Raw genomic sequence first — 7,497 nt, forward strand, 5'->3', positions numbered from 1 at the left:
TTCCGTGTAATCTTGAGCAAAAGTTTAATGCAATTCAATAAGTTTTGAGTATGCAAGAAATGTAGGGCAAAATGTAAAATGGCCTTATTTTAGTGGGGAGAGGCAGATGATTTAAAATAAACTGTATAGTAAGTTAGTGGTAGAGCTATGGAGGAAAAAAGGAAACAAGAAAAGGGGGTGGAGGGTGAAATTTTAAACGGCGTCAGAAAAGGAAGTCCACACTTCCAAGGTGACGTGAGTAAGACCTGGAGAATGAGGGAGGAGCAATTTCCCAGGCAGAAGGACCTGCAGGGGCATGCTGGGTATGTTCAAAAACATAGCTTAGTGAGTGGAGAGGGAGGGAGGTGGGGGATGATGGGAGACAGCTCAAAGAGGTTTTGAGTGGGACACTGTAGGTCATTACGATGACTGTCTCTTAGTGGACAGGAAGCTACAGGTTCCAAACAGATGAGAGTCCTGAAATGACTTATTGTACCACTTCTTGGGAGTCTTTTTCTCATCCGGAAAAGGACACATAACTTGCAGAGTGGTAAAAAAAAAATGCTGTAATTCAGGTGCCTACCCTAGTACAGTGCCTAGGACGTAAAAAATCAGTAGCTGCTGTAAGACAGTACAGAGGAATTGTTGAGAAGTCAGATGATGGATTCAGACAAACTTGGTTTCAAACCCCAGTTCTGCCACGGATTCACCATCTAACTGTGGCCAGGGTATTTAACCTCTGTGAGCTATAATTTGTACAATAACTCCTAAGATGAAGCCAGTGTGTACGGTGTTTAGCACAAGGGCAGACTTGTATAAGTACTCAGAAGAATACATGTATATATATTGAAATATTTTTAAAACGCTGCTTAGAAGATTTTAGTACATGGTAAATTCTGTAAATTGGTCATTCTCTCCTCTGATCATTTGGCAAATGGGCTTCCAGTGAATTGGCTTTGGAGAGCAATTTGGTGAATTGGCCGGCTTCCTTTCCTCTCCTGCAGCACTGACCTCCATTACAGCTCATGTTATATTGTATCTGTGTCCCTGTTAGTGAACAACTTGGAAATAAGGGCTGCTGCTTTTCTTTCCCATCTGCAGCACTTAGTTCAATGATCTACACAAACCGGGGGGTGTGGGGTGGGGGGTAGTAAATGTTTAGTGAATAAAACGATTTGTCTCCACAAAATTTTCACTTCTAATAGATTATTTTCAGTATAAATTGGGTATTGTAAATATGGGGCACAGCACACCTACATTTAGAGGGTCTTACAGGGACTTCCCTGGTGGTCCAATGGTTAAGACTCCATGTTCCCAATGCAGGGGGCCCAGGTTCCATCCCTGGTCAGGGAACTAGATCCCACACGCCACAACTAAAGATCCTGCACACAGCAACAAAGATCCCAAGTGCCGCAACTAAGACCGGGTGCAGACAAATAAATATATTTCTTAAAAAGGGTCTTCCAATATGAAACCAAGAGACTTTCCATTGTTAAACTGTACATATTTTTTTAATTTAATTTTATTTATTTATTGGCTGTGTTGGGTCTTTGCTGCTGTGCGCAGGCTTTCTCTGGTTGCGATGAGCGGGGGCTACTCTTCTTTGCGATGTGCAGGCTTCTCATTACGGTGGCTTCTCTTGTTGCAGAGCATGGGCTCTAGTAGTTGTGACGTGCGGGCTTCAGTAGTTGTGGCTTGAGGGCTCTGGAGCACAGGCTCAGTAGTTACGGTGCATGGGCTTAGTTGCTCCGCGGCATGTGGGATCTTCCGGGACCAGGGCTCAAACCCGTGTCCCCTGCATTGGCAGGCAGATTCTTAACCACTGTGCCACCAGGGAAGTCCCTAAACTACATTTTATTCCTTCTGTTTGATGGTGTACTAATCACTCTCTTTTTTCCAATCTGTGACTAATTTGTTCATCACCGTGGACCTTAGTTTGTTCTAAATCTGTTCCAATGTTCCTTGTAGGCATATGCTAGCCATGCCATTTTCAGGTCTCCTTTTGCTTTCAGAGAAGGCATATGTTATAAATAAGCCCAAGACTTGACTGAAGGAAAAATTTGTACCTTTGCTTTTCTGAGGTTGCTTTGTTTTTCTAGAAAAGTCATGACTTCAAGTATGAGAAAATAATTTAAGAGCAAGATGAATGTCACCAAATAACATGGAATTGGGGCAGCAGAATGGGGCTGGTGGTATGAGCACAAGAGCTGGAGTCAGAAGATTGAAATTCAGTTCCTAACTTCACCAAGCTGTTACTCCTTCATCTTGGTACATTTAACTGGGATCCAAGCTTCAGTTTCTGCACCTGTAAAAATCAAGAAGATGCAAATTCCTGGCCTACCGACTTCTTGGAGTTGTTCTTAGGATCAAATGAGGTAACAGACATGGTAGTGTTGGCAGCTATAAAGCACTGTGCAAATATTATCATGAGGAGGGGTGTGAACAAGGAATGGCTCGAGGAAGGCCTGAAGAGGAAGAAGAAAAGTATTTGACCTGGAAACCAGAAAAAGAGTAACTGTTTTCAGGGTCTGTTAGAAAGGAGCTTTGTATCTGTCATCATTCAGTTAGATGCCAAAATCTGGACAAGGCATCAGGAAACCTGATTTATATTCCTGGCTCTCCCATCAGGTGAATGACATTAGTAAATAACTCTGCAAACAAGTGGCTGCCCAGATTCCTTCTTCCTCTGACCTTCTGTGACCCTTATTTTTGGTTAAACAGTTAATTATCTTTTAAAGAGAAAAATAATTTAAAAACCTACACACGTACCCATTTAGCTACCATTTCTGGTGCTCTTTGTTCCTTTTGTAGATCCACATTTCCATCTGTTACCATTCTTCAGCCAGAGGACGTGTTTTAACATTTTTTTGTAGTGTGTTTCTGCTGCTACTGAATTCTTTCGGGTTTTGCATGTCTAAACATGTCTTTACCTTTGTTTTCAAAAGCTATTTTCCCAGGGTATGGAATTCTAGGTTGTCAGGGTTTTTTTTTTCATTCAGTAGTTTAAGAATGTTGCTGCACTCTTTTTCTGCACACAGTTTCCATTGAGAAATTTGCTGTCTTTCTTAACTTTGTTCTCCTGCATGGAAATTCTCTCTCTTTTTTTGCCTTCAGGTGATTTAAAGTTTTTCTCTATCACTAGTTTCAAGCAATTTGTTTATGATATTCCTCGATTGTACATTTTGATTTGCACATTTTTTATATTACGAACATTTTTTGTGTGTGTGTGTGTGTGTTTCTTGTGGCTGTGGTTCATTGACCTTGGATCTGTGGGTTTATGGGTTTCATCAAGTTTAGAAAGTTTTTCAGCCATTATTTCTTCAAATATTTCTTTTTGTCTTCCCCTCCCTCTCCTTTGGGGATCATGTCTGGCTGGAAGGATAAGAAGAAACTTCCTACAATGAGGTGCTTTGAGATAAGCCTTGAGAATCAGATAGTTCTGAACAGGTAAAGATGTGGGTAGAAGACTTGGTAACTTATTTAATATAAAGGTCTGAAGAGAGGAAAGAGATCACCACTATTTCATGCCTGTGTGGCTGGGACAATACCAGTACCACTGGCAGCAATGAGGAGAATAAAGGAGGAGTTCATTAAAGAGGAAGAGGTTGAGTTCACTCATGGAAATGCTTGAGCTTGGAGTGCTTCTGTGACCGGTGAACAGAGAGTACCACAGGCAGGGTTATTAATAGAGGAGCAGGAGTGGGACAAGAGACCCAGATTTTGGAATTAGCACCAGAGGAACGGTAGCTGAAGCCACATCAGATGAAATTCCTGACATAGATGGTACACAAAGAACCAAAGAAGCCCTGGGCATTCAGACTTTCCACTTTCAGCAATTTATTCTAGGGAAAGAAATTCACAACAGTTCACAAAAGGAGATTCATTGAAGCGCTGTTTATAATTTAAAAAATAAACAGAAACTAAATGTGCCACAATGGAGAATTGGTTAAATAAGTGCAATATACAATAGAATACAGTATAGCCATTAAAAATGATGTCTTAGAAGAATAATTATAGTGGAAAATTGTTCATGATACATTAAGTACAGAAAGCAAGTTACAAGACCACAATATACTGTATGATCTCATGAATATATAAGCAGAGAAAAAGAGATAATACCCTGTAGCGTATCTTTGGGGTGGTAGTGTCATGGATGGGTTTTTTTTTTTTTACTTTTGCTTACCTACATTTCCTAAATTCTTTACAGTGTTATATTACTTTTACAACAAGGAAAAACAACTATTATTAATTTTTTTAAGTACCTAGAAAAAAGCCTGTGGATTTCCAGACTGTATAGAGTGTGGAAGGCAGAAAAGGAAATGGCAAAGGAAATAGACACTTGGTAGAGAATCAGGGTTATACACCAGCTCAGGAGGAAGGGGCTGAAACGGCACCAGCCAAAGTGGTGCTGTCTGAACTCTCAGAAGAGGCCTTTGCATTTGGTGATCCAAGTCATCAGTGACTGCTCTTGAGAAGTGAGGAGAGAGGGCAGTCATTCCCTGGCCCGAGACGTCTCATGACCACAGAGCTGGTCCCTGGGCAAGGCCTACTCTATGTGGGAACTTGGCCCCACCACGCACCTTCCATGCTGGTGGCCATTTTCTCGCACCTGCCCCGGCAGTGGGTCTCCGTCCAGGCTTATTGCCGAGATCCTTAGAACCACCACGTTTCAGACTCCCTCAGTGTGGCAGTTGCCTCCAGAGGTGGTTAAATGCAGATTCCTGGGCAATTCCCAAACCATCTGAATCAAAACATCTGGGGTGGGGGCCCAGGACTCTGCTTTTAAAAGTCTCCCGAGTGATTCTTATGTATGAGTTAGGGTGTGTGTACAACTGTCCTGCTTCTCTAGGTTTCTAGCAGAGTCGGAGAGGACTGAACCTGAGACTTTCTGTAAATAGTACAACTGATTTTTGTCACAAATCAGTAAGTCCAGGATATGGAGAAAATATCTCTTGGAGTCCAACGGACATTACAAGCTTGCATATGTCCTGGGAGCCTTTTGAAGCTGGGCAGCAGCACGTGACAGAAGGAAAGGGCTTGGGTCCCCGGAGTGACCACCTGTTGGATGAGGCTTTCAGGCACTTTCCCAATGGGCAGCTCCCGGTGCAGCTCCCCTACTGACGGGATGCCAAGGGGCAAGAACACGGAGACCAATCCACAGAGGCGCTCTCGCTCTGGAGCCGAAAAGCTGTTAGAAAGTAGTTAGATCAGCCCAAGCCAGGGGTCTCTTGACAAGAGACTGATCTGGATTCAGAGCTCAAAAGGTTCTTACTGAACCAAGAGAGGGAACCTCAGGGGGTACCCATCCATTCCATTATAAAAGATGTATAAATACATTGTGCTAGATCGCTTCACAGTTTTTAGCGATTTGGTATACCTCTCGTAAAAGGGTTATTTCCCCCACCCATTGACATCAGGCTTGCCCACGTGACTTACTTTGGCTTGGGGTTCATTAACTTGGGGTAACATGTGAGTGGAATTAATAGCCACTTCCTTGCAAAAATGTTAAGATCTGTCATCTGGTTCTGCAATCTCTCGTTTCTTCCCTTTGTCACAAGACTAGCATATTCCAGGATGAGGCTGCCTTTGTCTGGGTGCCAGAGTGAAAAAGATGTAGCTCTATGAAAGACACATAACAGAGCAAGAAGTAAATCTTTGCTGCTGTAAGACCCTGAGATTTTGGAGTCATTAGTTATCAGAGCATAACCTAGCTAGAGATGAATGATAAAGAAACAGTCTTTTAGAATTGTAAAAACAAAACAGCAGTATTAAAGAATTTTTAAAAACAGTTACCCATAATTGATTTCCTAGCTGAACCAAATAGTTTTAATTTCTACAAATGCCTACATGCAAATGTGCTGAAACAGATCATTATACTTCACATTGCTTTTCCCCCTGCATCTCCTCAGAGAAGGAGCCTGTGGTGGAGGAGCACCCCTCCCCTGCTAGAGGAGGCTAGAGGAAGAGTCTGTTTTCCGGGCCCACGGCCAACACAGAGCTGGCTCTTGTCAGGCAGTGGGGTGAAATCGAGCGAAGCCATTTCCTCAGCATCATTCAACTCTTGGAAATAGTAATGCCAAGTTACTTCTTCTCCTACAAACAATCTATCATGCCTGTTTACTATCCTGCCAAGGCAGGGCTAAATATCAGCCCTGTTCTATGAACTTTTACTTCACCAAGTCCTGGCCCCACCATAAACTGTGAACCTGCACGCAGTGAGGGAGAATTTGCAGGAGTTCAGCAGCGGACAACGCAGGCATTAGCTCTGGGTTCTTGAAGCCTACAGTCTAGAAGCATACAGAAATAAATACAGTTAATATTTATAAATATATAAAATTTTATATTTATATTTAAAATTATAAACATATATAAATTTATAAATATATAAAAGAAACATACAGGATGCTGTAACACACAGGATTGGGTGTAGGCATTTGGAAAGGAAGAGAGAGTAGGAAAGAATCTATTTAAAACAGAGTTTTTCAAACTGCTGATTGGGAGACAGTGAATCATGAACTCTGTTTAGATGTTTACGACCAGATCTTTTTAAAAAAATGAAATAGAACTGAATGAACATGAATAAAACAGAAGACATTAGAGTGTGTCATATGTGGTAAGGGTAAATACTGTTTCAGCAAACTACTATTTCTGTTGTATATGACCCTATTAAATATTTATGTAGCTCCTGGTTTATGATATAAAATATAGTTGTTACAGTAGATAGTGGTAAAACTAAGTTTGAAAAAACTAAGATATGGCCTCAGGAAAGGCTGCTCTGAAGAAGGAAGACATTATATCAATGACTAATTAATTGGTTGACTTTTTTTTAATTAAGTAGTGAAACAATACTCATGCTTATGCCCATACAATGAAACAATAAAAATTAATGACAATCTTTTATTAAAGGAAGCGAAATTGCTGTGAGTTGCTCTTTTCAAATATTAATTCAATTGTTTTCAGCAGAAATACATCTTGAGTTCTAGATGTTAGTTAATAGCAGTAGGTCATTAAAAGACCTCTTCAGAACTTATTGGCAATGATACAAAATGCTACCTAAGTTTCAAAAGTAGTCCTCTTCTTTTCCAGAGCAGCCAACATGGCCTTCAACCTCACTTCATTCTCAAACAACTCTCACATAGTAAGGAAGCTGGTATTAAAAACTGCACAGACATTAGAACACGAAGTTTAAACTTAATTCCCACATTTTCGGCTTACACTCAAAGATTGAATAGAATCATGACCATCCAGTCATGAAACACTCCCAGGTTATATTGCAGGTCAGCTCTAGGGGACATCTACAGCCACTGCTGCTGGGCACAGCTCACCCTGCTTTCCCTGGGCACTGTATCCAGCTCTACTTCCTCTATGGCTGCTTTGAAAGCTAGCTGTCTCCCCACCCTTGTCAGAATGAAGTCAACAAAGTGCTTGCTTCTCTCACCACTAGCTGCTGAAACAGAATGCCTGAGTTCATCTGGTCAATGCAGTCTGGGTCCCTTGCATATATAGCTGCAAGAGATG

The sequence above is a fragment of the Hippopotamus amphibius genome, chromosome 7 (genome assembly GCF_030028045.1).
Source record: "Hippopotamus amphibius kiboko isolate mHipAmp2 chromosome 7, mHipAmp2.hap2, whole genome shotgun sequence".
Lineage (NCBI taxonomy): Eukaryota > Metazoa > Chordata > Mammalia > Artiodactyla > Hippopotamidae > Hippopotamus > Hippopotamus amphibius.